The sequence below is a fragment of the Bombina bombina genome, chromosome 1, assembly GCF_027579735.1.
Source record: "Bombina bombina isolate aBomBom1 chromosome 1, aBomBom1.pri, whole genome shotgun sequence".
NCBI classification, from domain to species: domain Eukaryota; kingdom Metazoa; phylum Chordata; class Amphibia; order Anura; family Bombinatoridae; genus Bombina; species Bombina bombina.
Window position 1 is genome coordinate 290,288,811 of NC_069499.1, and position 22,762 is coordinate 290,311,572.

The following is a 22,762-nucleotide window of genomic DNA, read 5'->3' on the forward strand; positions in this document are numbered from 1 at the left end:
ATCAAGCCGTCTACTTTTCTGGCTTCGCCGGCCCAATACGCCCGCCTAAGCTCGCCTACCTTCGCCGCCGCGGACCTGAAAAAATACGCCTAAGTTATCAAATAAAGCTGTCAAAAAGCCGCGGGGCGATGAGCAGCGGACTGTGAGAGTTATCACTCATCCGATCTCGCTGCTCTTCGGCTTTTTCCCAGCTTTATTGCTAGCCTGTCACTAAGCACTCACACTAAACTACACTGTTCTACCCCCTATACCGGAGCCCCCCGCAACTAAATAAAGTTACTAACCCCTAAACCGCCGCTCCTAGACCCTGCCGCAAGTCTTATAAATGTATTAACCCCTAAACCGCCGGCAACTCTGATAAATGTATTAACTCCTAAACCGCCGTTCCCGGACACCGCTGCCACCTACATTATACCTAGTAACCCCTATCCTGCCCCCCCTATACCGTCGCCCTCTATAATAAAATTATTAACCCCTATCCTGCTGATCCTGCACCTCGCCGCAACTAAATAAATAGTTTAACCCCTAAACCGCCGCTCCCTGAACCCGCTGCAACCTATATTAAACCTATTAACCCCTATCCTGCCCCCCCTACACTGTCGTCACCTATAATAAATTTATTAACCCCTATCCTGCCCCCCACTACACCGCCGCCACTGTAATAAAATTATTAACCCCTAAACCTAACCCTAACGCCCCCCTAACTTAAATATTAATTAAATAAATCTAAATAATATTTTTATTATTAACTATATTAATCCTATTTAAAACTAAATACTTACCTTTAAAATAAACCCTAATATAGCTACAATGTAATTAATAATTATATTCTAGCTATCTTAGGATTTATTTTTATTTTACAGGCAACTTTCAATTTATTTTAACTAGGTACAATAGCTATTAAATAGTTATTAACTATTTAATAGCTTACCTATCTAAAATAAACTGAAATTTACCTGTAAAATAAATCCTAACCTAAGTTACAATTACACCTAACACTACACTATACTTTAATAAATTATTCCTATTTAAAACTAAATACTTACCTGTAAAATAAACCCTAAGGCCTAGATTTAGAGTTTGGCGTTAGCCGTGAAAACCAGCGTTAGAGGCTCCTAACGCTGGTTTTAGGCTACCTCCGGTATTTGGAGTCACTCAAAAAAGGGTCTAACGCTCACTTTTCAGCCGCAACTTTTCCATACCGCAGATCCCCTTACGTCAATTGCGTATCCTATCTTTTCAATGGGATTTTTCTAACTCCGGTATTTATAGAGTCGTGTCTGAAGTGAGCGTTAGAAATCTAACGACAAAACTCCAGCCGCAGGAAAAAAGTCAGTAGTTAAGAGCTTTCTGGGCTAACGCCGGTTTATAAAGCTCTTAACTACTGTGTTATAAAGTACACTAACACCCATAAACTACCTATGTACCCCTAAACCGAGGTCCCCCCACATCGCCGCAACTCTATTTGATTTTTTTAATCCCTAATCTGCCGACCGCCACCTACGTTATACTTATGTACCCCTAATCTGCTGCCCCTAACACCGCCGACCCCAATATTATATTTATTAACCCCTAACCTGCCCCCCACAACGTCGCAGCCAGCTACCTACAATAATTAACCCCTAATCTGCCGACCGCAAAGCGCCGCTACTTAAGTTATCCTTATGTACCCCTAATCTGCTGCCCCTAACACCGCCGACCCCTATATTATATTTATTAACCCCTAATCTGCCCCCCTCAACGTCGCCTCCACCTGCCTACACTTATTAACCCCTAATCTGCCGAGCGGACCGCACCGCTATTATTATAAAGCTATTAACCCCTAATCCGCCTCACTAACCCTATAATAAATAGTATTAACCCCTAATCTGCCCTCCCTAACATCGCCGACACCTAACTTCAATTATTAACCCCTAATCTGCCGACTTGAGCTCACCGCTATTCTAATAAATGTATTAACCCCTAAAGCTAAGTCTAACCCTAACACTAACACCCCCCCTAAATTAAATATAATTTTAATCTAACGAAATTAATTAACTCTTATTAAATAAATTATTCCTATTTAAAGCTAAATACTTACCTGTAAAATAAATCCTAATATAGCTACAATATAAATTATAATTATATTATAGCTATTTTAGGATTAATATTTATTTTACAGGTAACTTTGTAATTATTTTAACCAGGTACAATAGCTATTAAATAGTTAAGAACTATTTAATAGTTACCTAGTTAAAATAATAACAAAATTACCTGTAAAATAAATCCTAACCTAAGTTACAATTAAACCTACCACTACACGATCAATAAATTAATTAAATAAAATACCTATAATTATCTACAATTAAACCTAACACTACACTATCAATAAATAAATTAAATACAATACCTACAAATAACTACAATGAAATAAACTATCTAAAGTACAAAAAATAAAAAAGAACTGTTACAAAAAATAAAAAAATATTTACAAACATAAGAAAAATATTACAACAATTTTAAACTAATTACAATCAGCCAATCGGATTGAATTTGATTCTGATTGGCTGATTCCATCAGCCAATCAGAATATTCCTATCTTAATTCCGATTGGCTGATAGAATCCTATCAGCCAATCGGAATTCGAGGGACGCCATCTTGGATGACGTCATTTAAAGGAACCGTCATTCGTCGTTCAGTCGTCGGCCAGGATGGATGTTCCGCGTCGGAGGTCTTCAGGATCCTGCCGCTCCGATCCGGATGGATGACGATAGAAGATCCCGCTTGGATGAAGACTTCAATCGGATGGAAGACCTCTTCTGCCCCGCTTGGATGAATACTTCAGCCGGATCATGGACCTCTTCAGCCCCCCGCTTGGATGATGACTTCAGGCGGATCATGGACCTCTTCAGCCCCCCGCTTAGGCTTGGATCAGGACATCGGAGGAGCTCTTCTGGATCGATCGGTGAACCTGGTATGGTGAAGATAAGGTAGGAAGATCTTCAGGGGCTTAGTGTTAGGTTTATTTAAGGGGGGTTTGGGTTAGATTAGGGGTATGTGGGTGGTGGGTTGTAATGTTGGGGGGGGAGGTATTGTATGTTTTTTTTTACAGGCAAAAGAGATGAACTTCTTGGGGCATGCCCCGCAAAGGGCCCTGTTCAGGGCTGGTAAGGTAAAAGAGCTTTGAACTTTTGTAATTTTAGAATAGGGTAGGGCATTTTTTATTTTGGGGGGCTTTGTTATTTTATTAGGGGGCTTAGAGTAGGTGTAATTAGTTTAAAATTGTTGTAATATTTTTCTTATGTTTGTAAATATTTTTTTATTTTTTGTAACTTAGTTCTTTTTTATTTTTTGTACTTTAGATAGTTTATTTCATTGTAGTTATTTGTAGGTATTGTATTTAATTTATTTATTGATAGTGTAGTGTTAGGTTTAATTGTAGATAATTATAGGTATTTTATTTAATTAATTTATTGATCGTGTAGTGGTAGGTTTAATTGTAACTTAGGTTAGGATTTATTTTACAGGTAATTTTGTTATTATTTTAACTAGGTAACTATTAAATAGTTCTTAACTATTTAATAGCTATTGTACCTGGTTAAAATAATTACAAAGTTACCTGTAAAATAAATATTAATCCTAAAATAGCTATAATGTAATTATAATTTATATTGTAGCTATATTAGGATTTATTTTACAGGTAAGTATTTAGCTTTAAATAGGAATAATTTATTTAATAAGAGATAATTAATTTCGTTAGATGTAAATTATATTTAACTTAGGGGGGTGTTAGTGTTAGGGTTAGACTTAGCTTTAGGGGTTAATACATTTATTAGAATAGCGGTGAGCTCCAGTCGGCAGATTAGGGGTTAATAATTGAAGTTAGGTGTCGGCGATGTTAGGGAGGGCAGATTAGGGGTTAATACTATTTATTATAGGGTTAGTGAGGCGGATTAGGGGTTAATAACTTTATTATAGTAGCGGTGCGGTCCGCTTGGCGGATTAGGGGTTAATAAGTGTAGGCAGGTGGAGGCGACGTTGTGGGGGGCAGATTAGGGGTTAATAAATATAATATAGGGGTCGGCGATGTTAGGGCAGCAGATTAGGGGTACATAGGGATAATGTAAGTAGTGGCGGTTTACGGAGCGGCAGATTAGGGGTTAATAATAATATGCAGGTGTCAGCGATAGCGGGGGCGGCAGATTAGGGGTTAATAAGTGTAAGGCTAGGGGTGTTTAGACTCGGGGTACATGTTAGGGTGTTAGGTGCAGACGTAGGAAGTGTTTCCGCATAGCAAACAATGGGGCTGCGTTAGGAGCTGAACGCGGCTTTTTTGCAGGTGTTAGGTTTTTTTTCAGCTCAAACAGCCCCATTGTTTTCTATGGGGGAATCGTGCACGAGCACGTTTTTGAGGCTGGCCGCTTGCGTAAGCAACTCTGGTATCGAGAGTTGAAGCTGCGTTAAATATGCTCTACGCTCCTTTTTTGGAGCCTAACGCAGCCTTTATGTGGACTCTCAATACCAGAGTTATTTTTATGGTGCGGCCAGAAAAAAGCCGGCGTTAGCTACGCGGGTCTTTACCGACAAAACTCTAAATCTAGCCGTAAGATAGCTACAATATAAATAATAATTATATTGTAGCTATCTTAGGATTTATATTTATTTTACAGGTAACTTTGTATTTATTTTAGCTAGTTAGAATAGTTATTAAATAGTTATTAACTATTTAATAACTACCTAGCTAAAAGAAATACAAAATGACCTGTAAAATAAATCCTAACCTAAGTTACAATTAAACCTAATACTACACTATCATTAAATTAATTAAATAAACTACCTACAAATAACTACAATTAAATACAATTACATAAACTAACTAAAGTACAAAAAATAAAAAAAAGCTAAGTTACAAAAAATAAAAAAATAAGTTACAAACATTTTAAAAATATTACAACAATTTTAAGCTACTTACACCTAATCTAAGCCCCCTAATAAAATAACAAACCCCCCCAAAATAAAAAAATAAAAAAAAATATCATTATTATTTATATTGTAGCTATCTTAGGACTAGATTTGGAGTTTTGTCGGTAACGAGCCGAAAATCTAACGCCCGCGTTTTTCTGGCCACACCATAAAAATAACTCTGGTATTGAGAGTCCACAGAATGGCTGCGTTAGGCTCCAAAAAAGGAGCGTAGAGCATATTTAACGCAGCTTCAACTCTCGATACCAGAGTTGCTTACGGACGCGGCCAGCCTCAAAAACGTGCTCGTGCACGATTCCCCCATAGGAAAAAATGGGGCTGTTTGAGCTGAAAAAAAACCTAACACCTGCAAAAAAGCCGCGTTCAGCTCCTAACGCAGCCCATTGTTTCCTATGGGGAAACACTTCCTACATCTGCACCTAACACTCTAACATGTACCCCGAGTCTAAACACCCCTAACCTTACACTTATTAACCACTATTCTGCCGCCCCCGCTATCGCTGACCCCTGCATATTATTATTAACCCCTAATCTGCCGCTCCGTAAACCGCCGCTACTTACATTATTCCTATGTACCCCGAATCTGCTGCCCTATCCGGGAAGAAGAGTAGATCCGGACCGGCAACCTTCTTCTTCCAAGCGGCATCTTCTATCTTCATCCGATGAGGACCGGCTCCATCCTGAAGACCTCCACCGCGGACCCATCTTCATCCGTCGACGTCCAACTGAAGAATGACGGTTCCTTTAAGGGACGTCATCCAAGATGGCGTCCCTCGAATTCCGATTGGCTGATAGGATTCTATCAGCCAATCGGAATTAAGGTAGGAATATTCTGATTGGCTGATGGAATCAGCCAATCAGAATCAAGTTCAATCCGATTGGCTGATCCAATCAGCCAATCAGATTGAGATCGCATTCTATTGGCTGATCGGAACAGCCAATAGAATGCAAGCTCAATCTAATTGGCTGATTGGATCAGCCAATCGGATTGAACTTGATTCTGATTGGCTGATTCCATCAGCCAATCAGAATATTCCTACCTTAATTCCGATTGGCTGATAGAATCCTATCAGCCAATCGGAATTCGAGGGACGCCATCTTGGATGACGTCCCTTAAAGGAACCGTCATTCTTCAGTTGGACGTCGACGGATGAAGATGGGTCCGCGGTGGAGGTCTTCAGGATGGAGCCGGTCCTCATCGGATGAAGATAGAAGATGCCGCTTGGAAGAAGATGGTTGCCGGTCCGGATCTACTCTTCTGCCCGGATAGGATGAAGACTTTGGACCCTCTTCTGGACCTCTTCAGCCATCGGATGATGGATGTCTAGCCCCCGCTTGGGCTTGGATGAAGATTTTGGAGCCAGGACGGATCGGTGAACCTGGCATGGTGAAGATAAGGTAGGATGATCTTCAGGGGCTTAGTGTTAGGTTTATTTAAGGGGGGTTTGGGTTAGATTAGGGGTATGTGGGTGGTGGGTTGTAATGTTGGGGGGGGTATTGTATGTTTTCTTTTACAGGCAAAAGAGCTGAACTTCTTGGGGCATGCCCCGCAAAGGGCCCTGTTCAGGGCTGGTAAGGTAAAAGAGCTTTGAACTTTTTTATTTTAGAATAGGGTAGGGCATTTTTTTTATTTTGGGGGGCTTTGTTATTTTATTAGGGGGCTTAGAGTAGGTGTAATTAGTTTAAAATTGTTGTAATATTTTTCTTATGTTTGTAAATATTTTGTTATTTTTTGTAACTTAGTTCTTTTTTATTTTTTGTACTTTAGCTAGTTTATTTAATTGTATTTATTTGTAGGAATTGTATTTAATTAATTTATTGATAGTGTAGTGTTAGGTTAATTGTAGATAATTGTAGGTAGTTTATTTAATTCATTTATTGATAGTGTAGTGTTAGGTTTAATTGTAACTTAGGTTAGGATTTATTTTACAGGTAATTTTGTAATTATTTTAACTATTTTAGCTATTAAATAGTTCTTAACTATTTAATAGCTATTGTACCTGGTTAAAATAAATACAAAGTTGCCTGTAAAATAAATATTAATCCTAAAATAGCTACAATATAATTATAATTTATATTGTAGCTATATTAGGGTTTATTTTCCAGGTAAGTATTTAGCTTTAAATAGGAATAATTTATTTAATAAGAGTTAATTAATTTCGTTAGATTTAAATTATATTTAAGTTAGGGGGGTGTTAGGGTTAGACTTAGCTTTAGGGGTTAATCCATTTATTAGAATAGCGGTGAGCTCCAGTCGGCAGATTAGGGGTTAATAATTGAAGTTAGGTGTCGGCGATGTTAGGGAGGGCAGATTAGGGGTTAATACTATTTATTATAGGGTTAGTGAGTCGGATTAGGGGTTAATAACTTTATTATAATAGCGGTGCGGTCCGGTCGGCAGATTAGGGGTTAATAAGTGTAGGCAGGTGGAGGCGACGTTGAGGGGGGCCGATTAGGGGTTAATAAATATAATATAGGGGTCGGCGGTGTTAGGGGAAGCAGATTAGGGGTACATAAGGATAACGTAGGTAGCGGCGCTTTGCGATCGGCAGATTAGGGGTTAATAAGTGTAGGTAGGTGGAGGCGACATTGTGGGGGCAGGTTAGGGGTTAATAAAATTTAATATAGGGGTCGGCGGTGTTAGGGGCAGCAGATTAGGGGTACATAAGTATAACGTAGGTGGCGGTCGGCAGATTATGGGTTAAAAAAAATTAATCTAGTGTCGGCGATGTGGGGGGACCTCGGTTTAGGGGTACATAGGTAGTTTATGGGTGTTAGTGTACTTTAGAGTACAGTAGTTAAGAGCTTTATAAACCGGCGTTAGCCCAGAAAGCTCTTAACTACTGACTTTTTTCCTGCGGCTGGAGTTTTGTCGTTAGAGGTCTAACGCTCACTTCAAACACGACTCTAAATACCGGAGTTAGAAAGATCCCATTGAAAAGATAGGATACGCAATTGACGTAAGGGGATCTGCGGTATGGAAAAGTCGCGGCTGAAAAGTGAGCGTTAGACCCTATTTTGAGTGACTCCAAATACCGGCGGTAGCCTAAAACCAGCGTTAGGAGCCTCTAACGCTGGTTTTCACGGCTACCGCCAAACTCCAAATCTAGGCCTTAGGGTTTATTTTACAGGTAAGTATTTAGTTTTAAATAGGAATAATTTATTAAAGTATAGTGTAGTGTTAGGTGTAATTGTAACTTAGGTTAGGATTTATTTTACAGGTAAATTTCAGTTTATTTTAGATAGGTAAGCTATTAAATAGTTAATAACTATTTAATAGCTATTGTACCTAGTTAAAATAAATTGAAAGTTGCCTCTAAAATAAAAATAAATCCTAAGATAGCTAGAATATAATTATTATTTATATTGTAGCTATATTAGGGTTTATTTTAGAGGTAAGTATTTAGTTTTAAATAGGATTAATTTAGTTAATAATAAAAATATTATTTAGATTTATTTAATTAATATTTAAGTTAGGGGGGCGTTAGGGTTAGTGTTAGACTTAGGTTTAGGGGTTAATAATTTTATTACAGTGGCGGCGGCGTAGTGGGGGGCAGGATAGGGGTTAATAAATTTATTATAGGTGGCGACGGTGTGGGGGGGCAGATTAGGGGTTAATAAATTATTATAGGTGGCGACGGTGTAGGGGGGGCAGATTAGGGGTTAATAAATTTATTATAGGTGGCGACGGGTTCAGGGAGCAGCGGTTTAGGGGTTAATACATTTATTATAGTTGCGGTGGGCTCCGGGAGCGGCGGTTTAGGGGTTAATATGTATAGAGTAGCTTGCGGTGGGCTCCGGGAGCGGCGGTTTAGGGGTTAATTGCGGTGGGCTCCGGGAGCGGCGGTTTAGTGGTTAATATGCATAGAGTAGCTTGCGGTGGGCTCCAGGAGCGGCAGTTTAGGGGGTAATAACTTTATTTAGTTGCAGCGGTGTAGGGGGGACAGATTAGTGGTGTTTAGACTCGGGGTACATGTTAGGGTGTTAGGTGTAGACATCTCCCATAGGAATGAATGGGATGTCTGTCAGCAGCGAACTTGTACTTTCGCTATGGTCAGACTCCCATTGATTCCTATGGGATCCGCCGCCTCCAGGGGTGGCAGTTTGAAAACCAGGTACGCTGGGCCGTAAAAGTGCCGAGCGTACCTGCTAGTCATTTGATAACTAGCAAAAGTAGTGAGATTGTGCCGCACTTGTGTGCGGAACATCTGGAGTGACGTAAGAATCGATCTGTGTCGGACTGAGTCCGGCGGATCGAAGTTTACGTCACAAAATTCTACTTTTGCCGGTCTCGAGCCTTTGATAACTAAGGCGAATCAGCCTCGCCACAAATACGCTGCGGAATTCCAGCGTATTTGAGGTTGACGGCTTGATAACTAGGCCCCACAGTGTTCTTCACAGAAAATATTGCCAGCCAGGTGGCATTATGAAGTAGCCGGGTGGAGGCAGTATAATATTTTCTAATATTATATAATTTTGTGCTATGCAAAGCACAAATTAATTGTATAATTTAACATAAATGCAATAATTTTTTTTAACAATTTAGTATAATATTGGCTAGAATTTTAGCCATGTGGTCAGTAAAATCAGCCGGGAGGTACACCCACTAAAAAGGTCCTGGGCAGAACACATGCATATTCATTGTTTTGATATTCAATATTGGCATTAGTAGAATAATGCAAAACAAATATTTGCACTCCTCTTTGTAATACCAGTTTGCATTGCATGGAATTTTTGCTCTCACGAGAGAGCGCTTCCATAGGCTCAAATGGGAGCCTCGTTCTCATGCCGTAAGACAAGGCATGAGAACTAGCGCAGCGAAGGGGGTAAGTCGTGCAGCAATGGGCAGCAATTTTAAATATATATGTATATTATTATTATTATTATCGGTTATTTGTAGAGTGCCAACAGATTCAGCAGCGCTAATATGAATATATGCATATACAGTATATTTATATGTGTTTTTTAACACATAAATATATTTGCATATACATATATATTTACAGGGAACAAACAGTTTCCATAGATCGCAATGTAAAGGCACTTTTCAGTGCCATTTTTTGTTTCTAACACCCCACACCCGCCAAATTTAGCCCCTTATAACTGCTTCGTGCAGTTACTTTATTAAAAAATAAAGATGCTACTATTTTTATTTATTTTATTTTGTTGTAATTCTTTTTATTAAGGAAAATATAGGTACATCAAAAATAAATCACAATGCAGTACATAAATACTTATTTTTTTGTTGTTGAAGTTAACAGACAGGGCCGGCGTTTGGTAATAGGCAACCAAGGCTACCGCCTTATTGCGCCCCAGCAGCCTGAATTTTAATTTTTACTTTTTACGTGATTGACTTCCCACCCTCTGCTGTCCCTCTTATCTTTTTTGGCTCAGGCAATTTGCATTAATTTCTAATGCAAATGTATTGGGTAACAGTGCAACGTTGCAGTGCATGGCACTTGTCACACCCCCTACGGTCCAACCCAACCAATATCGCCCAGCACACACTGACCCAGACCCACCCACCCATGCAGGCGCGTGTAAACTCCAGGCTCCCGTCTGGATACTCAGAACCAGCACAGGATTTCACTGAAGTTGAACTCTGACTGGCACGGAGGACATTACGTTTTACCAGTGAGTTCCGGTGTGATTATGGGGCCGCAGTGCACAGTGCTGTTGTTCTTGACCTGAAGCCTGCCTGCAACTTAAACTTCCAACTTCCATCTTCCAAGTATGTGCGGCCTGACTGCCTGTGGCTGTGTGGGGTTAATTGCGCTAAACCTGCCTATCTGTGCTCATTGAAGAGGTGGAGTCACTGGCACAGACACACAGGGTTATATTTTTCCTAAAAAATGAAGGGGCATACTGTATTTTATTCATTAACAATAACACTGAATACATTTTCGAAAATCAGAACAGAAAACTTTTTTTTAAATGTATATGTATATATGTATATATATATATATATATATATATATATATATATGTGTATATATGTGTGTATATATATATATATATATATATATATATATATGTGTATGTATAGATGTATATGTATATATATATGTATACCTGAAGTAAAGTTTGATGTTTATTACGGAGAGTGCCTTTCTTGTTTAATTTGGTATATAGGTGTATATATATATGTATACTGTATATATATATATGTATACTGTATATATATATATGTGTGTGTATGTGTGTATATATATATATGTATATATATATATATATATATATATATATGTGTATATGTATATATATATATATATATATATATATATATATATATATATATGTGTATATATATATATATATATATATATATATATATATATATATATGTGTATATATATATATATATATATATATATATATATATATATGTGTGTATATTTATTTATTTAATTATAAAATATTTTACCAGGAAGGATACATTGAGATTTCTCTCGTTTTCAAGTACTGTATGTCCTGGGTCCACAAAACATAACTATATACTATATATAATAATATATAATAATAACAGAATTTATGTTTACCTGATAAATTTCTTTCTCCAACGGGTGTGTCCGGTCCACGGCGTCATCCTTACTTGTGGGATATTCTCCTCCCCAACAGGAAATGGCAAAGAGCCCAGCAAAGCTGGTCACATGATCCCTCCTAGGCTCCGCCTACCCCAGTCATTCGACCGACGTTAAGGAGGAATATTAGCATAGGAGAAACCATATGGTACCGTGGTGACTGTAGTTAAAGAAAATAAATTATCAGACCTGATTAAAAAAACCAGGGCGGGCCGTGGACCGGACACACCGTTGGAGAAAGAAATTTATCAGGTAAACATAAATTCTGTTTTCTCCAACATAGGTGTGTCCGGTCCACGGCGTCATCCTTACTTGTGGGAACCAATACCAAAGCTTTAGGACACGGATGAAGGGAGGGAGCAAATCAGGTCACCTAAATGGAAGGCACCACGGCTTGCAAAACCTTTCTCCCAAAAATAGCCTCAGAAGAAGCAAAAGTATCAAACTTGTAAAAATTTGGTAAAAGTGTGCAGTGAAGACCAAGTCGCTGCCCTACATATCTGATCAACAGAAGCCTCCGTTCTTGAAGGCCCATGTGGAAGCCACACGCCCTAGTGGAATGAGCTGTGATTCTTTCAGGAGGCTGCCGTCCGGCAGTCTCGTAAGCCAATCTGATGATGCTTTTTAATCCAAAAAGAGAGAGAGGTAGAAGTTGCTTTTTGACCTCTCCTTTTACCTGAATAAACAACAAACAAGGAAGATGTTTGTCTAAAATCCTTTGTAGCATCTAAATAGAATTTTAGAGCGCGAACAACATCCAAATTGTGCAACTAACGTTCCTTCTTTGAAACTGGTTTTGGACACAGAGAAGGCACGATAATCTCCTGGTTAATGTTTTTGTTAGAAACAACTTTCGGAAGAAAACCAGGTTTAGTACGTAAAACCACCTTATCTGCATGGAACACCAGATAAGGAGGGGAACACTGCAGAGCAGATAATTCTGAAACTCTTCTAGCAGAAGAAATTGCAACTAAAAACAAAAACTTTCCAAGATAATAACTTAATATCAACGGAATGTAAGGGTTCAAACGGAACCCCCTGAAGAACTGAAAGAACTAAATTGAGACTCCAAGGAGGAGTCAAAGGTTTGTAAACAGGCTTAATTCTAACCAAAGCCTGAACAAAGGCTTGAACATCTGGCACAGCTGCCAGCTTTTTGTGAAGTAACACCGACAAGGCAGAAATCTGTCCCTTCAGGGAACTTGCCGATAATCCTTTTTCCAATCCTTCTTGAAGGAAGGATAGAATCCTAGGAATCTTAACCTTGTCCCAAGGGAATCCTTTAGATTCACACCAACAGATATATTTTTTCCAAATTTTGTGGTAAATCTTTCTAGTTACAGGCTTTCTGGCCTGAACAAGAGTATCGATAACAGAATCTGAGAAACCTCGCTTCGATAAAATCAAGCGTTCAATCTCCAGGCAGTCAGCTGGAGTGAAACCAGATTCGGATGTTCGAACGGACCCTGAACAAGAAGGTCTCGTCTCAAAGGTAGCTTCCAAGGTGGAGCCGATGACATATTCACCAGATCTGCATACCAAGTCCTGCGTGGCCACGCAGGAGCTATCAAGATCACCGACGCCCTCTCCTGATTGATCCTGGCTACCAGCCTGGGGAATGAGAGGAAACGGCGGAAACACATAAGCTAGTTTGAAGGTCCAAGGTGCTACTAGTGCATCCACTAGAGCCGCCTTGGGATCCCTGGATCTGGACCCGTAACAGGGAACTTTGAAGTTCTGACGAGAGGCCATTAGATCCATGTCTGGAATGCCCCACAGCTGAGTGACTAGGGCAAAGATTTCCGGATGGAGTTCCCACTCCCCCGGATGCAATGTCTGACGACTCAGAAAATCCGCTTCCCAATTTTCCACTCCCGGATGTGGATAGCAGACAGGTGGCAGGAGTGAGACTCCGCCCATAGAATAATCTTGGTCACTTCCTCCATCGCTAGGGAACTCCTTGTTCCCCCCTGATGGTTGATGTACGCAACAGTCGTCATGTTGTCTGATTGAAACCGTATGAACTTGGTCCTTGCTAGCTGAGGCCAAGCCTTGAGAGCATTGAATATCGCTCTCAGTTCCAGAATATTTATCGGTAGAAGAGATTCTCCCGAGACCAAAGACCCTGAGCTTTCAGGGATCCCCAGACCGCGCCCCAGCCCGTCAGACTGGCGTCGGTCGTGACAATGACCCACTCTGGTCTGCGGAATGTCATCCCTTGTGACAGGTTGTCCAGGGACAGCCACCAACGGAGTGAGTCTCTGATCCTCTGATTACTTGTATCTTTGGAGACAAGTCTGTATAGTCCCCATTCCACTGACTGAGCATGCACAGTTGTAATGGTCTTAGATGAATGCGCGCAAAAGGAACTATGTCCATTGCCGCTACCATCAACCCGATCACTTCCATGCACTGAGCTACGGAAGGAAGAGGAACGGAATGAAGAATCCGACAAGAGTCCAGAAGCTTTGTTATTCTGGCCTCTGTTAGAAAAAATCCTCATTTCTGAGGAATCTATAATTGTTCCCAAGAAGGAACCCTTGTTGACGGGGATAGAGAACTCTTTTCCACGTTCACTTTCCAGCCGTGAGATCTGAGAAAGGCCAGGACGATGTCCGTGTGAGCCTTTGCTCGAGGGGAGGGACGACGCTTGAATCAGAATGTCGTCCAGGTAGGGTACTACTGCAATGCCCCTTGGTCTTAGCACCGCTAGAAGGGACCCTAGTACCTTTGTGAAAATCCTTGGAGCAGTGGCTAATCCGAAAGGAAGCGCCACGAACTGGTAATGTTTGTCCAGGAATGCAAACCTTAGGAACCGATGATGTTCCTTGTGGATAGGAATATGTAGATACGCATCCTTTAAATCCACCGTGGTCATGAATTGACCTTCCTGGATGGAAGGAAGGATAGTTCGAATGGTTTCCCATCTTGAACGATGGGACCTTGAGAAATTTGTTTAAGATCTTGAGATCTAGGATTGGTCTGAACGTTCCCCTCTTTTTTGGGAACTATGAACAGATTGGAGTAGAACCCCATCCCTTGTTCTCTCAATGGAACAGGATGAATCACTCCCATTTTTAACAGGTCTTCTACACAAATGTAAGAACGCCTGTCTTTTATGTGGTCTGAAGACAACTGAGACTGTGGAACCTCCCCTTGGGGGAAGTCCCTTGAATTCCAGAAGATAACCCTGGGAGACTATTTCTAGCGCCCAAGGATCCAGAACATCTCTTGCCCAAGCCTGAGCGAAGAGAGAGAGTCTGCCCCCCACCAGATCCGGTCCCCGGATCGGGGGCCAATATTTCATGCTGTCTTGGTAGCAGTGGCAGGTTTCTTGGCCTGCTTTCCCTTGTTCCAGCCTTGCATTGGTCTCCAAGCTGGCTTGGCCTGAGAAGTATTACCCTCTTGCTTAGAGGACGTAGCACCTTGGGCTGGTCCGTTTTTACGAAAGGGACGAAAATTAGGTCTATTTTTTGCCTTGAAAGGCCGATCCTGAGGAAGGGCATGGCCCTTACCCCCAGTGATATCAGAGATAATCTCTTTCAAGTCAGGACCAAACAGCGTTTTCCCCTTGAAAGGAATGTTTAGTAGCTTGTTCTTGGAAGACGCATCAGCCGACCAAGATTTCAACCAAAGCGCTCTGCGCGCCACAATAGCAAACCCAGAATTCTTAGCCGCTAACTTAGCCAATTGCAAAGAGGCGTCTAGAGTGAAAGAATTAGCCAATTTGAGAGCATTGACTCTGTCCATAATGTCCTCATAAGGAGGAGAGTCACTATCGAGCACCTTAATCAGTTCATCAAACCAGAAATATGCGGCTGTAGTGACAGGGACAATGCATGAAATGGGTTGTAGAAGGTAACCCTGCTGAACAAACATCTTTTTAAGCAAACCTTCTAATTTTTTATCCATAGGATCTTTGAAACGCACCACTATCCTCTATGGGAATAGTGGTGCGTTTGTTTAAGTAGAAACCGCTCCCTCGACCTTGGGGACTGACTGCCATAAGTCCTTTCTGGGGTCGACCATAGGAAACAATTTTTTAAATATGGGGGGAGGGACGAAAGGAATACCGGGCCTTTCCCATTCTTTATTAACATGTCCGCCACCCGCTTGGGTATAGGAAAAGCTTCTGGGGAGCCCCCGGCACCTCTAGGAACTTGTCATTTTACATATAGTTTCTCTGGGATTGACCAAATTTTCACAATCATCCAGAGTGGATAATACCTCCTTAAGCAAAATGCGGAGATGTTCCAATTTAAATTTAAAAGTAATCACATCAGATTCAGCCTGCTGAGAAATGTTCCCTAAATCAGTAATTTCTCCCTCAGACAAAACCTCCCTGGCCCCCTCAGATTGGGTTAGGGGCCCTTCAGAGATATTAATATCAGCGTCGTCATGCTCTTCAGTAACTAAAACAGAGCATCCACGCTTACGCTGACAAGGGTTCATTTTGGCTAAAATGTTTTTGACAGAATTATCCATTACAGCCGTTAATTGTTGCATAGTAAGGAGTATTGGCGCGCTAGATGTACTAGGGGCCTCCTGAGTGGGCAAGACTCGTGTAGACGAAGGAGGGAATGATGCAGTACCATGCTTACTCCCCTCACTTGAGGAATCATCTTGGGCATCATTGTCATTATCACATAAATCACATTTATTTAAATGAATAGGAATTCTGGCTTCCCCACATTCAGAACACAGTCTATCTGGTAGTTCAGACATGTTAAACAGGCATAAACTTGATAAGAAAGTACAAAAAACGTTTTGAAATAAAACCGTTACTGTCACTTTAAATTTTAAACTGAACACACTTTATTACTGCAATTGCGAAAAAACATGAAGGAATTGTTCAAAATTCACCAAACTTTCACCACAGTGTCTTAAAGCCTTGAAAATATTGCACACCAATTTTGGAAGCTTTAACCCTTAAAATAACGGAACCGGAGCCGTTTTAAGCTTTAACCCCTTTACAGTCCCTGGTATCTGCTTTGCTGAGACCCAACCAAACCCAAAGGGGAATACGATACCAAATGACGCCTTCAGAAGTCTTTTATAAGTATCAGAGCTCCTCTCACATGCGACTGCATGCCATGCCTCTCAAAAACAAGTGCGCAACACCGGCGCGAAAATGAGACTCTGCCTATGCTTTGGGAAAGCCCCTAAAGAATAAGGTGTCTAAAACAGTGCCTGCCGATATTATTATATCAAAATACCCAGAATAAATGATTCCTCAAGGCTAAATAAGTGTTAATATCAATCGATTTAGCCCAAAAAAAGGTCTACAGTCTAAATAAGCCCTTGTGAAGCCCTTATTTACAATCGTAATAAACATGGCTTACCGGATCCCATAGGGAAAATGACAGCTTCCAGCATTACATCGTCTTGTTAGAATGTGTCATACCTCAAGCAGCAAAGGACTGCAAACTGTTCCCCCAACTGAAGTTAATTGCTCTCAACAGTCCTGTGTGGAACAGCCATGGATTTTAGTTACGGTTGCTAAAATCATTTTCCTCATACAAACAGAATTCTTCATCTCTTTTCTGTTTCTGAGTAAATAGTACGTACCAGCACTATTTGAAAATAACAAACTCTTGATTGAATAATGAAAAACTACAGTTAAACACTAAAAAACTCTAAGCCATCTCCGTGGAGATGTTGCCTGTACAACGGCAAAGAGAATGACTAGGGTAGGCGGAGCCTAGGAGGGATCATGTGACCAGCTTTGCTGGGCTCTTTGCCATTTCCTGTTGGGGAGGAGAATATCCCACAAGTAAGGATGACGCCGTGGACCGGACACACCTATGTTGGAGAAATATATATATATATGTGTGTGTGTGTGTATATATGTATATATATATATATATATATCCCTAGCATCTTGTGATGTACTAATTAATAACTGTAAAATAATCAATTTACTATTATAATTATAAAAATCAGATTAACAGTATGATTTTATGGGGTCATGGGAAATTATATTTTCTATAATTATAGGTAAAATAATTATCTTTTTATTTTTTTAGCACATCTCTTTAACATTTTGTAAAAACCAGCAATGGTATGTAATGGGGGGGGGCGCAAAATATATCCTCGCCTATGTGGCCAAAAATCCTAGAACAGCTATCTCCTCTGATAGCAAAGTCCCTGCTTTCAAGTACATCAATAGGAGAAGGAGAAGATTCTACCTCCACAGTGTAATATTGTCCCAGTCCTTTACTGTGGGGTTCTTACATATGTATTGTTACAGAAAATAAATAAAGTGAAGTAGGATAAGTTATCCCACATGGGGCCCGATCCGATATGCAGCGTCGCCTGCAAAAGCCGGCGACGCCAAATTTTGCGCTGGTTTGGTATCACATATACGGCGTAACATATAAGTTACGCTCGTATAGTTTTTTGGCCCATAGACAGGTATACCAAACCCGCGCAGTTTGGTATCCAATATACAGCGTAAGGACTTACGTGGCGAAAATGGAGAAATCTTACTCCATTTTCACCTCGCCACAACATGCAAGCGTAGTAAGCCTTACGCTGAGTATTGGAGCCCCATAGCTCCCTAAACTGGCTGCAAAATAAAACCTAACGCATGCGCAATGTCTATTTACCTGTCAACCGCAATCCCCCGCCGCAATCCCTAATAAAGTGTTTAACCCCTAAACCGCCACTCCCGGACCCCGCCGCCACCTACATTAAATGTCTAACCCCCTAATGTGATCCCCCTACACCGCCGCCACCTACATTAAAATTATTAACCCCTAATGTAATCCCCCTACACCGCCGCCATCTATATTAAAATTATTACCCCCTAATATGAGCCCTCTACCCCGCCGCCACCTATTTTAACTATATTACCCCCTAATGTGAGCCCCCTACACCGCCGCCACCTATTTTAACTACATTACCCCCTAATCTAATTCCCTTACCCCGCCGCCACCTATTTTAAAATGATTAACCCCTAATCTAATCCCCCTACCCCCCCGCCACCTATTTTAAAATGATTAACCCCTAATCTAATCCCCCTACACCGCCGCCACCTATAATAAATGTATTACCCCCTAAAATACTAAAATGTCCCTACCCTAAGTAGTAGTGTATTTAATTATATTTTAGTTTAGATAATTGTAGTTTATTTAATTAATTAATTTATTGATAGTGTAGGTGTATTTGTAACTTAGGTTAGGATTTATTTTACAGGTAAATTGGTAATTATTTTAACTAGGTAGCTATTAAATAGTTATTAAATAGCTATTAACTATTTAATAGCTATTGTACCTAGTTAAAATAAATACCAAGTTACCTGTAAAATAAATATAAGCCCTAAAATAGCTACAATGTAATTATTAGTTATATTGTATCTAAGGTTTATTTTATAGGTAAGTATTTAGTTTTAAATAGGAATATTTTAGTTAATAAGATTAATATTATTTAGATTTATTGCAATAATAATTAAGTTAGGGGTGTTAGGGTTAGATAGGGTTAATATAGTTAATATATATAATATAATAACTATATTAACCCTAATATAATTAGGGTTAATATAGTTAATATAGGTGGCGGCGGTGTAGGGGGGTCAGATTAGGGGTTAATATATTTAATATAGGTGGCGGGGGTGTAGGGGGATTAGATTAGGGGTAAATATATTTAATATAGGTGGCGGCGGTGTAGGGGGATTAGATTACAGGTAAAAGAGCTGATTACTTTGGGACAATGCTCCGCAAAAGGCCCTTTTAAGGGCTGGTAATAGAGCTGGTTACTTTGGGGCAATGCCCCGCAAAAGGCCCTTTTAAGGGCTGGTAATAGAGCTGGTTACTTTGGGGCAATTTCCCGCAAAAGGCCCTTTTCAGGGCTATTTGTCATTTAGTTTAGGGTAGAGACATTTTAGTATTTTAGGGGGTAATACATTTATTATAGGTGGCGGCGGTGTAGGGGGATTAGATTAGGGGGTAATAATTTTAATGTAGGTGGCGGCGGTGTAGGGGGATCATATTAGGGGGTAATAATTTTAATATAGGAGGCGGCGGTGTAGGGGGATTAGATTAGGGATTAATAATTTTAATGTAGGTGGCGGCGGTGTAGGGGGATCACATTAGGGGGTTAGACATTTAATATAGGTGGCGGCGGTGTAGGGGGATTAGATTAGGGGTTAATAATTTTAATATAGGTGGCGGCGGTGTAAGGGGGTCAGATTAGGGGGTAGTACATATAATGTAGGTGGCGGCGGGGTAGGGGGCTCACATTAGGGGTAATATAGTTAAAATAGGTGGCGGCGGTGTAGGGGGATCATATTAGGGGGTAATATAGTTAATGTAGATGGCGGGGTCCGGGAGCGGCAGTTTAGGGGTTAATACATTTATTGTTAGGAGTGAGAGGGGGGGATTGTGGATAGAGGGGTATACGTGTCAGGCTATGTTTGGGAGGCGTGTTAGACAGTTACGGGTGATTTTATAATTTAGTCAGTTTTTGTAGGCGGTGGCAGTTTCTAAAGTGCCATAAGTCACTGGCGACTCCAGAAATTTGTACTTACGCAGATTTCTGGACATCGCTAGTTTGTCAGACTTACGGCACTTTAGCATCTGACGGCGCCGTATATGTGATAGCTCGAGTTGCGAGCTGAAACTACGGGCGGCGCAGGTTTCCACGCTTGCGCCGAAACCTGCGCCGTATATCGGATCGCTCCCCTAATGAGAAAAACACATCTAGAGCTGAAAGCTAGAAGGGAACACATTTCAAAAAGTTAGTCAAGAAATATTAATGAACATTTTTTAATAATCATGAGATAACGAGATCTTTTGGGGTAACACAACCATGGTCCGGAATTAAAAGGGGGAACATCTTTATGACCATCTAGATTATATAAGTAGGAGGAAGGAGGGAAGGTGAGTATGAGAGGAGAAGAAGAGAAAAAAAAAGAGTAAGAGGAGGCAGGAGTTTTCAGAACAGTGTAGAGTACTGTTATAAGCCTAATTTATGTCCCTATAGTGATACCAGAGCTCCCAAATTGCCCATTAGCGATCCATGTTGCCAATTGCATTATAGAAGCCTTTTTCCATACTTGCCAAGTAATTAATCAATTGAATCACTTGGGAAATTGTAGGGGCGTCTGTTTTTTCCAGGATCTAGCTACCCAGGCTTTCACAGCTGTTAAAAACATTGTAAAATCCCAACAAGCCCTAATCTCTTTTATTTTAAGAGATGAGGTTACTGTCAATCCCATGTCTGAAAACATGCTAAAGACCTGTCACCACAGGTGAGAGATTTTTGGGCAGGACCACCATATGTGTACATCTGAACCAGGCTGTCCAACAGAGTGGAGAAGAGGTGGGATACATTTTAGCTAGCTTGTGAGGGGTAAAATACCACTTTTGAAGAACTTTGAAATAAGTTTCAAGATATGAAGTACAATGTATGGAGCGTTTAGTTAGTGTAGTTGCACGTTTTATATGTTGAGTTGTGAACTGTTCATTTAGCTCTCTTCCCCAGGCTTTTATTTGCCAAGGTAAAACCTGCTTTCCATCGTTTTCCCAGTTAGTACATTCTCTAAGATTAGTCTTTGGGAAGCCCCAAGTTTGACAAAAACCTAGCATTCTGTAGCTTTCAAACGGAAGCCATTTAGGAGCCTCAATTGTCTGATCTAATATCTGTTTGGAAGTAAGGAATGTGTTTTGTCTGCAGTCACGCATTTCTACAAAATCTCAAGCTGTCCAGTATGAGTCATGAATATTTGGAAGACCAGTCAGTAGTCCTTTCAGGCGTTTTAGGCCATAGATGGGTGAGGGATAAGGAGCAATCTCTTTGTGGTGTCTGAGCGTATGCCAAGTATGGCAATTTCCCAAGATTATATCATTTGTTAGTGGAAGATCTGCTAGTCTATGTTTAGGTATCCATATAAGATCCTCCAATTTGATACCTCTAGGGAGAAGAGCTATCTCAAGATGGAACCAAGCAGGTTTTTCAATGTTATTAATCCAGCATGCAATGTTAATCAGTCTAGTAGCATTATGATAGAGATAAACATTGGGGAAGCAATGCCTCCTCTAGAGTATGGTAGCTGGAGGATACGATTAGCGACTTTTAGTACTTTACCGTTCCATACATATTTAATAAATAGGGAGTGAAGTTGGGAAAGGTATAATTTCATTATCATGAAAAAAATACACCTAAATAAATATAAAATCTTAGGCAGAAAGAATAGACATTTTATTTCTCTGAAGTCCCATCTGTTCAGGAGATTTTTATTTCAACTATTAAAGGTTCAAAATTACTCTAGATGACTCTAGAGATATCAGGGCCCAATAACACACCAAGATGTTTAATGAGGTCAGTTTTCCACTCGAATCAGACGCGCATCTTAAGGTTTACCAGGGTTTCTGTCTCAAGATTAATTGCTAGGGCTTCTGTTTTAAGGACATTCACTTTATAGAGACTAACGCCTAGATTACAAGTCTTGCGTTAGCCTTAAAAAGCAGCGTTGAGGGGTCCCAACACTGCTTTTTAACATCCACTGGTATTACGAGTCTGGCAGGTACAGGTGTACCGCTCACTTTTTTTCTGCGACTCGAGCATACCGCAAATCCCCTTACGTCAACTGCGTATCCTATCTTTTCAATGGGATTTTCCTAACGCCGGTATTACAAGTCTTGAAGAAAATGAGCGGTACAGCCTCTCCTGTCAAGACTCCTACCGCATTTAAAAGTCAGTAGTTAGGAGTTTTATGGGCTAACGCTGTAACATAAAACTCTTAACTAAAGTGCTAAAAAGTACACTAACACCCATAAACTACCTATTAACCCCTAAACCGAGGCCCCCCACATCACAAACACTATAATAAAATTATTTAACCCCTAATCTGCCGACCAGACATCGCCACCACTTTAATAAATGTATTAACCCCTAAACCGCCGCACTCCCGCCTCGCAAACACTAGTTAAATTTTATTTTATAAACCCCTAATCTGCCGTCCCTAACATCGCCGACACCTACCTACATTTATTAACCCCTAATCTGCCGCCCACAACGTCGCCGACACTATATTAAATGTATTAACCCCTAAACCTTAGTCTAACCCTAACTTAAATATAATTTAAATAAATCTAAATAAAATAACTACAATTAAATAAATTATTCCTATTTAAAACTAAATACCTATAAAATAAACCCTAATATAGCATATATATATATACAATATTAACTAATAATTACATTGTAGCTACCTTAGG

The 22,762-nt window shown here is 40.2% G+C and overlaps 1 protein-coding gene across 1 annotated transcript in view; it reads left to right on the plus strand.

The window, feature by feature from the left end:
* LOC128645216 (protein mono-ADP-ribosyltransferase PARP14-like) overlaps nucleotides 1-22,762 on the plus strand; it is a 279,860-nt gene that overhangs the window by 235,134 nt on the left and 21,964 nt on the right. The gene's annotated exons all lie outside the window — the stretch shown is intronic.